The 6000-nt window shown below is 45.8% G+C and overlaps 1 protein-coding gene across 3 annotated transcripts in view; it reads right to left on the minus strand.

Moving 5' to 3' along the window:
• Positions 1 to 5735, minus strand: part of SIAH1 (siah E3 ubiquitin protein ligase 1) — a 31176-nt gene extending 25441 nt beyond the window's left edge. Inside the window, exon 1 of one of the 3 annotated variants that reach the window (XM_045046513.1) lies at positions 5604 to 5735. The gene's annotated coding sequence lies outside the window, so the exon portion shown is untranslated. The remainder of the gene's footprint in view (positions 1 to 5603) is intronic. The other 2 variants (XM_023245151.2, XM_023245150.2) reach the window with 2 other exon arrangements.
• Positions 5736 to 6000: the final 265 nt, after the last annotated feature.

Genomic DNA, 6000 nt, shown 5'->3' on the forward strand with positions numbered 1-6000 from the left:
CCAACAGTAGGCTAATGCAAGTGTTCTCAGCATGTTCAAGGTAGGCTAGGCTAAACTATGATGTTCAGTAGATTAGCTGTATTAAATGTGTTTTCAACTTAACAACAATTTCAATTTGCAAACAGTTTATCAGGACATAACCCCATAGTAAGTGGAGGAAGATCTTTACATATCACAATCTGTAATTCTGTTTATTCCCTCACTAGAATGTAAATGGTAATATTTAGAGAAATTAAGTAACTTACTCAAAAACTTTTTTTTTTTTTAATTATTTAAGCACTTTCTATGGATAGGCAATGTGCTTTTAAGGTACAAAAGTAGGCAGTGTCCCTGCTCTCATGGAGGTTAGAGTCACAAACACAACTAGTAAGTGATAGAGTCAAGAGACATATCCAGGTCTGATTCTTCAGAGCCCTATCTCCTTAACCCTTCAACTATACTGCCACTCTAGCACTAGGATATCTGGGATGGGGGAAGCAGCAATGTGCTTAATTGGCTGTTCACATGCTAATGAAAACTAAGGCTTGGAGAGTTTAAATCATCTGTCCAAAGCTGCACAGGTAGATATTTGAGAGATTAAGTACAATCATCAGCTAAGGCACAGAGCTTTAAAGTACAGAAAGCGTTCAAGAAACAAAAAGAATCCAGCTTGACCAGGTAGGGCAAGAGGAAATGTTGGAGGATATGGCTCTAGCACATTTTAAGAACAGTGTGAGGTATTAGTTTATCAGGCATGCGATAAATATTTACTGAGCACCAACTACATGCCAGAAACAATGCTAAACTCTAGACAAACAAGGGTGATGAAGACCAAGTCCTCACAGAGATTACAGTCTATTGGGGAGCAAAGTAGTACAGAACACTTACAGTTCAGAGGGATACTTGTTAGAGTGGAGCAAAGCAGAGAGTGCTATGGGAACACAAAGAAAGGACACCCAACTCAGGGTGGGAAGTCCAGGAACAGTGTCTCAGCTAAGTGATGTCTAGGCTGAGATTACACACTTTAACAGGGAGAGAGAGAATATGGTGCACATAGGCACTTATAAGTATATAATTGCAAATGGCAGGAAGTACCCAGAGCAAACTCAGGAAAGGCTGTGTACTGACTATCATCCATCAAGGAATTTTGGACTTTATACTGAAGTTCTTCTAAGTTCTTGTAAGTCACCTACAAGTTTAAGCTCTCTTAAACTACAATAGGAAGAACTGAAGGGAAGAGGCAAAGACCAAATGCAGACAGACCACGTGGAAGGTAGAAGACTTGAATGCAAATGTGAAAATGAGTGAGAGAAGCAATGCCATATTTGAGATAACCAGATGGCAGAAAAGTCAGGACCTTAAGACTAACCGAATATAGGGGGTAAGAGCCCTGGACAGTTGGAAATAATAAAGGTTTTACTTTTCGACATGTAAACTTTAAGTATACCTTGGTACATAAAAGTGGAAAATGACCTGAAGGGAAAGACACTGTCAAGAGAATAGCAAGAAAAACCGCAGATTAGGAGAAAATATTTGTAAAAGATTTATCTGATAAAGGACTGTTACCCAAAATACACAAAGAACTCTTGAAACTCAACAATAAAACTAACAACCCCAACTAAAAACGGGCCAAATACCTTAAAAGACACCTAACCAAAGATATACAGATGGCAAATGGGCATATGAAAAGGTGCTCCACATCACCGGTCATCAGGGAAATGCAAATCAGAACAAGATGATACCACTACACATCTAGGAGAACAGCCAAAATGCAGAACACCAACACCGCCAAATGCTGGTGGGCATGTGGAGCAACAGGAACTCTCATTCACTGCTGGTGGAAATGCAACTATAAAAGGCACTTTGGAGGTTTCTTACAAAACTAAACATACTCTTACCATAAGATTCAGCAATCCTGTGGCTTACTATTTACCCAAAGGAGTTGACAGGGTGTTTATAGCAGCTTTATTCATAAATGCCAAAATTTGCAATCAACCAAGATGTTGTCCTCTGGTAGGTGAATGGATAAAGTGGTACAACCAGACAGTGAATATTATTTAGTGCTAAAAAGAACTGAGCTATCAAGCCATGAAAAGACATGGAAGAACCTTCAATGCATCCTACCAAGTGAAAGAAGCCAATCTGAAAAGGCTACATGCTGTATGATTCCAATTATACAACATTCTGGAAAAGGCAAAACTATGGAGTCAGTAAAAAGATCAGCTTGGAGGAGGGATGAATGAGTGGGTGGAGCAGAGAGGATTTTTAGGGCAAAGAAACTGTTCTTCTGTACACTACAGTGGTGAATACACAGCACTCAGTATACATCTGTCAAAACTCCTAATACAGAACACCAAGACTGAACCATGGACTTTGGGTGATAATGATGTGCCAATGTAGGTAGATCATATTGTAACAAATATACCATTCTGGTGGTGGATGTTGATAATGGGGAAGGATATCACTGGGGCTGGGTGAATATGGGAAATCTCTGTACCTTCTATTCAGTTTTGCTCTGAACGCAAAACTGCTCTAAAAAAAATTCATTAAAACAAATTACCTGCAGGCAAGAGGATAATACATGGGTTATCAGCATTATAGATAGGAGTAGGTCAGGAAACAAATAAGTATTGAGTGTTAGGCACTGAGGAGATAGGAATACAAAACACAATTTTGCCCTTATGCATCAGGTGCTCTAATAACTATAGCCACAGCCATGGAAAACCAAATAATTTAAAGGGCATTAGAAAAAACACTATTTAAAAGAAATGATTAAGGATCATACTATTATAAAGTGAAAAAAATAACTCCAGTTGGTTTTGCGGGGAAGAAGGGAGGCAGGGTGGGATGGGAAGTCTGAGGCTTTCATATATTGATTTTATTTGTAAGGTGGTGTATATCAAAAATATTCAGAATTTATACATTTACAACATGTGTACAGAAATTCCATAATCATAACCAAAAGTCCGTAACATCTCTTTAAGCAAAAAAAGAAAAACCTCCAATCTTTTGGAAACTGAATAAATCAAAGCTTTAAAACACAATTTAAGGGGTCACTTTGCAGGGTTATGTAAGACTTGTTTTCAGAACACCGTATATACTGAAAATAAAATCCTAGTCTTCACATTATGTCACTGCTGTCTTGGCTAAATATTTCCTTTGTAATATCAATTAACTGTAGCCTAATTATAATATAATTACAGAAATTAAAGAATATTGCTCTACATCAGGTTTGTAAGAGCTTCCCAAAGCTCAGAATGAACAAAGTGAATTAAGTTTGTTTCTAAATTTGTAGTTTGTGTACTACTTATCCTGAAAAGTTCAACATCTATTAATTATACTGTACTTCAGTTTGAAATATTAATAAATGTTACTAAATTATGCTGAAAAGATCCCAACAGGGGGCACCTGAACCAATTCTATAATATACCTAAGAAAAGATTTTGGCAAAACTAACTTTAGGGTTGCCACTTAACCATTCCAAATCACAAGTTTCTGTAATTTCCAGAATGAAAAATTACACAATTCGTATAATCCACTTTTAAGTCTCAAAACGTACTTATCATAAAGTTCTCCTAACAGCTACCAATATTCTCTCCTCCACAATTTGAACCAATATTTCCCTGATAAAATTACCAGACCATTACATTTAAAAAAATTTTTTTTTAAATCTTTATTTATTTTTGAGAGAGACAGAGAGTGAGCAGGGGAGGGGTAGAGAGAGAGGGAGACACTGAATCTGAAGCAGGCTGAGCTGTTGGCACAGAGCCCCACACGGGGCTGGAACTCATGAACCTTGAGATCATGACCTGAGCAGAAGTCGGACACTTAACTGACTGAGCCACCCAGGCGCCCCCAGACCATTACATTTATAACCATACTACCCTTTGCTCTTCCCTTATGTCTAAAAGGGGTGGTAACACCATAGACACCTAACATTCAAAAGGATTCGTTATTCCACTCTTCCAAGTTAGTTAACACAAGCCCTTGGAAGTGAACTGATCCATAAATGTGAAAGTGCTAAAAGGAAACCTCACTTAAGCACTTGGTTGTTTTTTTTTTTTATAATTCCAGACCACACAAGACCTATCCAAATTCCTTACTATATAAATTTCCAAATGCCACTATCTCAGAGTGCCTGTCAATTTACTATCTAAACCTCTGTTCATTTTGTTTAACTAAAAAAATGCAGTAAAATAAAAACCAAAGCACTAACAACGTACAATGTGAGCTCACATATTTTGGTCTGTGTACTTCCAACATATCCATCATGCCAAAATGAACTCATTAATTATGAAAGAACAAGAGCCCAAGCAGCAAACATTTATTAACCACTAACCCCACTGCTCTAAGCCCTTCACCTACTATCATCTTATCAACTCTCCCAACAATCCTACTGGACGTACGTACTGTCATAACACCCATTTTGCAGATAAGGAAAATCAAGCACAGAGAGGTTAAGCATCTTGCCCAAGGTCACAAACGGGTGGGACAGGATGGAACCAAAGCTGGCAATACGACTTCCGAGTCTGTGCTCCCAACATTCAACTGCTTTAAAGAGTTAACAATTTACCCTTGACAGCCGCTTATCTGGAAATGGTAAATGTTCAACTGCTAGAACAGGCAGTCTGATCGCTGCCCTATATCCAGACTCACGGCTTCCGTGACTTTGACAAATCAGCTACACAATCTGATTTTCTGAACACACAAACTGGGACCTCTCTGGATGTCAGAGCAAACAAATTCTGAATCTTTCCAGGAATGGAGAAAAGAAAAACCTACGCAACACTGTGGCCCAGGTTTCCCACATTCCTGAGTTATAATCTCAGAGACTCAAGAAAGGCCCCCAAACTACCCGAAAAATGAAGCCTAGGAAAACCAAGGTTTACAATAAAAACTAGGGCTTCCCTGGCAAGCCGTTCACGCGATCTCCTCTCTAAAGACATAAACAAGGGAGGAGGCTGCATTCTTCCCACCGCACAATGAAGGCTGAGGCCGGGAGCGGGAGCAAGAACGCAGCGCCATTGGGGACGGCCGCTCCCGGGGTCGCGGGCAGGCAGAGGAGGCCAAGGACGGCCAAGTCGCCCCGGCCGGCCCCCGGGCCCAGAGCGGCACCGGGAGGGGCCGGAGCGAAGGGCCGGCCACTGCCCGCACTCAGCTGACCTCCGCCATGTTGGCCGCACACCCCGGGACCCTTGACAACAAAGGCCGGCACCGGGGCGCGGGGAGCGCCCGGCGCCTCCCCCCGCCAGGCCCGCCTCCCGGGAGCAGGGGGGCCGGGCCGGGCGGCCAGGAGGCCCTTCCCCGCCCTCGCCCGACCGCGCGGGGCCGACCCCCACCGCGGGCCTGCCGGGCCCGGGGCGCCGGGGGCGGGGGCGAGCCGGCTCGCTACCGCGGGCTGGGCCGAGCAGGGGAGGGGAGGGGCGGGGGGCGGCGCTCGGCCGAGCGGCCGGGCTCTGGCCGAGACAAAGGCGCCCGGCGCCAGGGGCTACCCGCGCCCCCGCCCGAGTGGCGCGACCCGGCCCCGCCGCCCTTCCCGCCCGCCGCCATTACCGGGCCTGGGCGTCCTCCTCCCGGAGAGCCCCTCGCGGCCGGCTCCTCCCTCCAGGCCGGGCCCCACTTACCTGTGGGCGGAGAGCGCGCCTCGGACCCCAGTCCTGGCTCAAACGCGCTCCGTCGCTGCCGCGAACTCCCGCCACCGCGGGCAGTGCCACCGCCTCTTCCCCGTGCCGGCACCGACGGGACACCCTGGGCCGCCGCCGCCGCTCGAGAGCGCGCCCCGCAACCGCTGTCCCGGCTCCCCCCTGGCCGCCGCCGCCGCCGCCGTCGTTTCGCGCGTCCTCGAGCCCGCCGCGCGCCCCCGCTAAATACCACACACTGCGGCGGCCGCCATGAGGAGGCGCGGCCCCGCGCGCCGGCAGCCCGGAGGGGGCGGGGCTTCCCGCGGGCGCGCAGGCGCAGAGGCACTCGTCCGGCCGGCGGCGAGCTGCGTGGGCATCGTGGTGCGGGTCTCCGAGGGTG

This window comes from Felis catus, chromosome E2, assembly GCF_018350175.1.
Source record: "Felis catus isolate Fca126 chromosome E2, F.catus_Fca126_mat1.0, whole genome shotgun sequence".
In the NCBI taxonomy this organism is placed as follows: Eukaryota; Metazoa; Chordata; class Mammalia; order Carnivora; family Felidae; genus Felis; species Felis catus.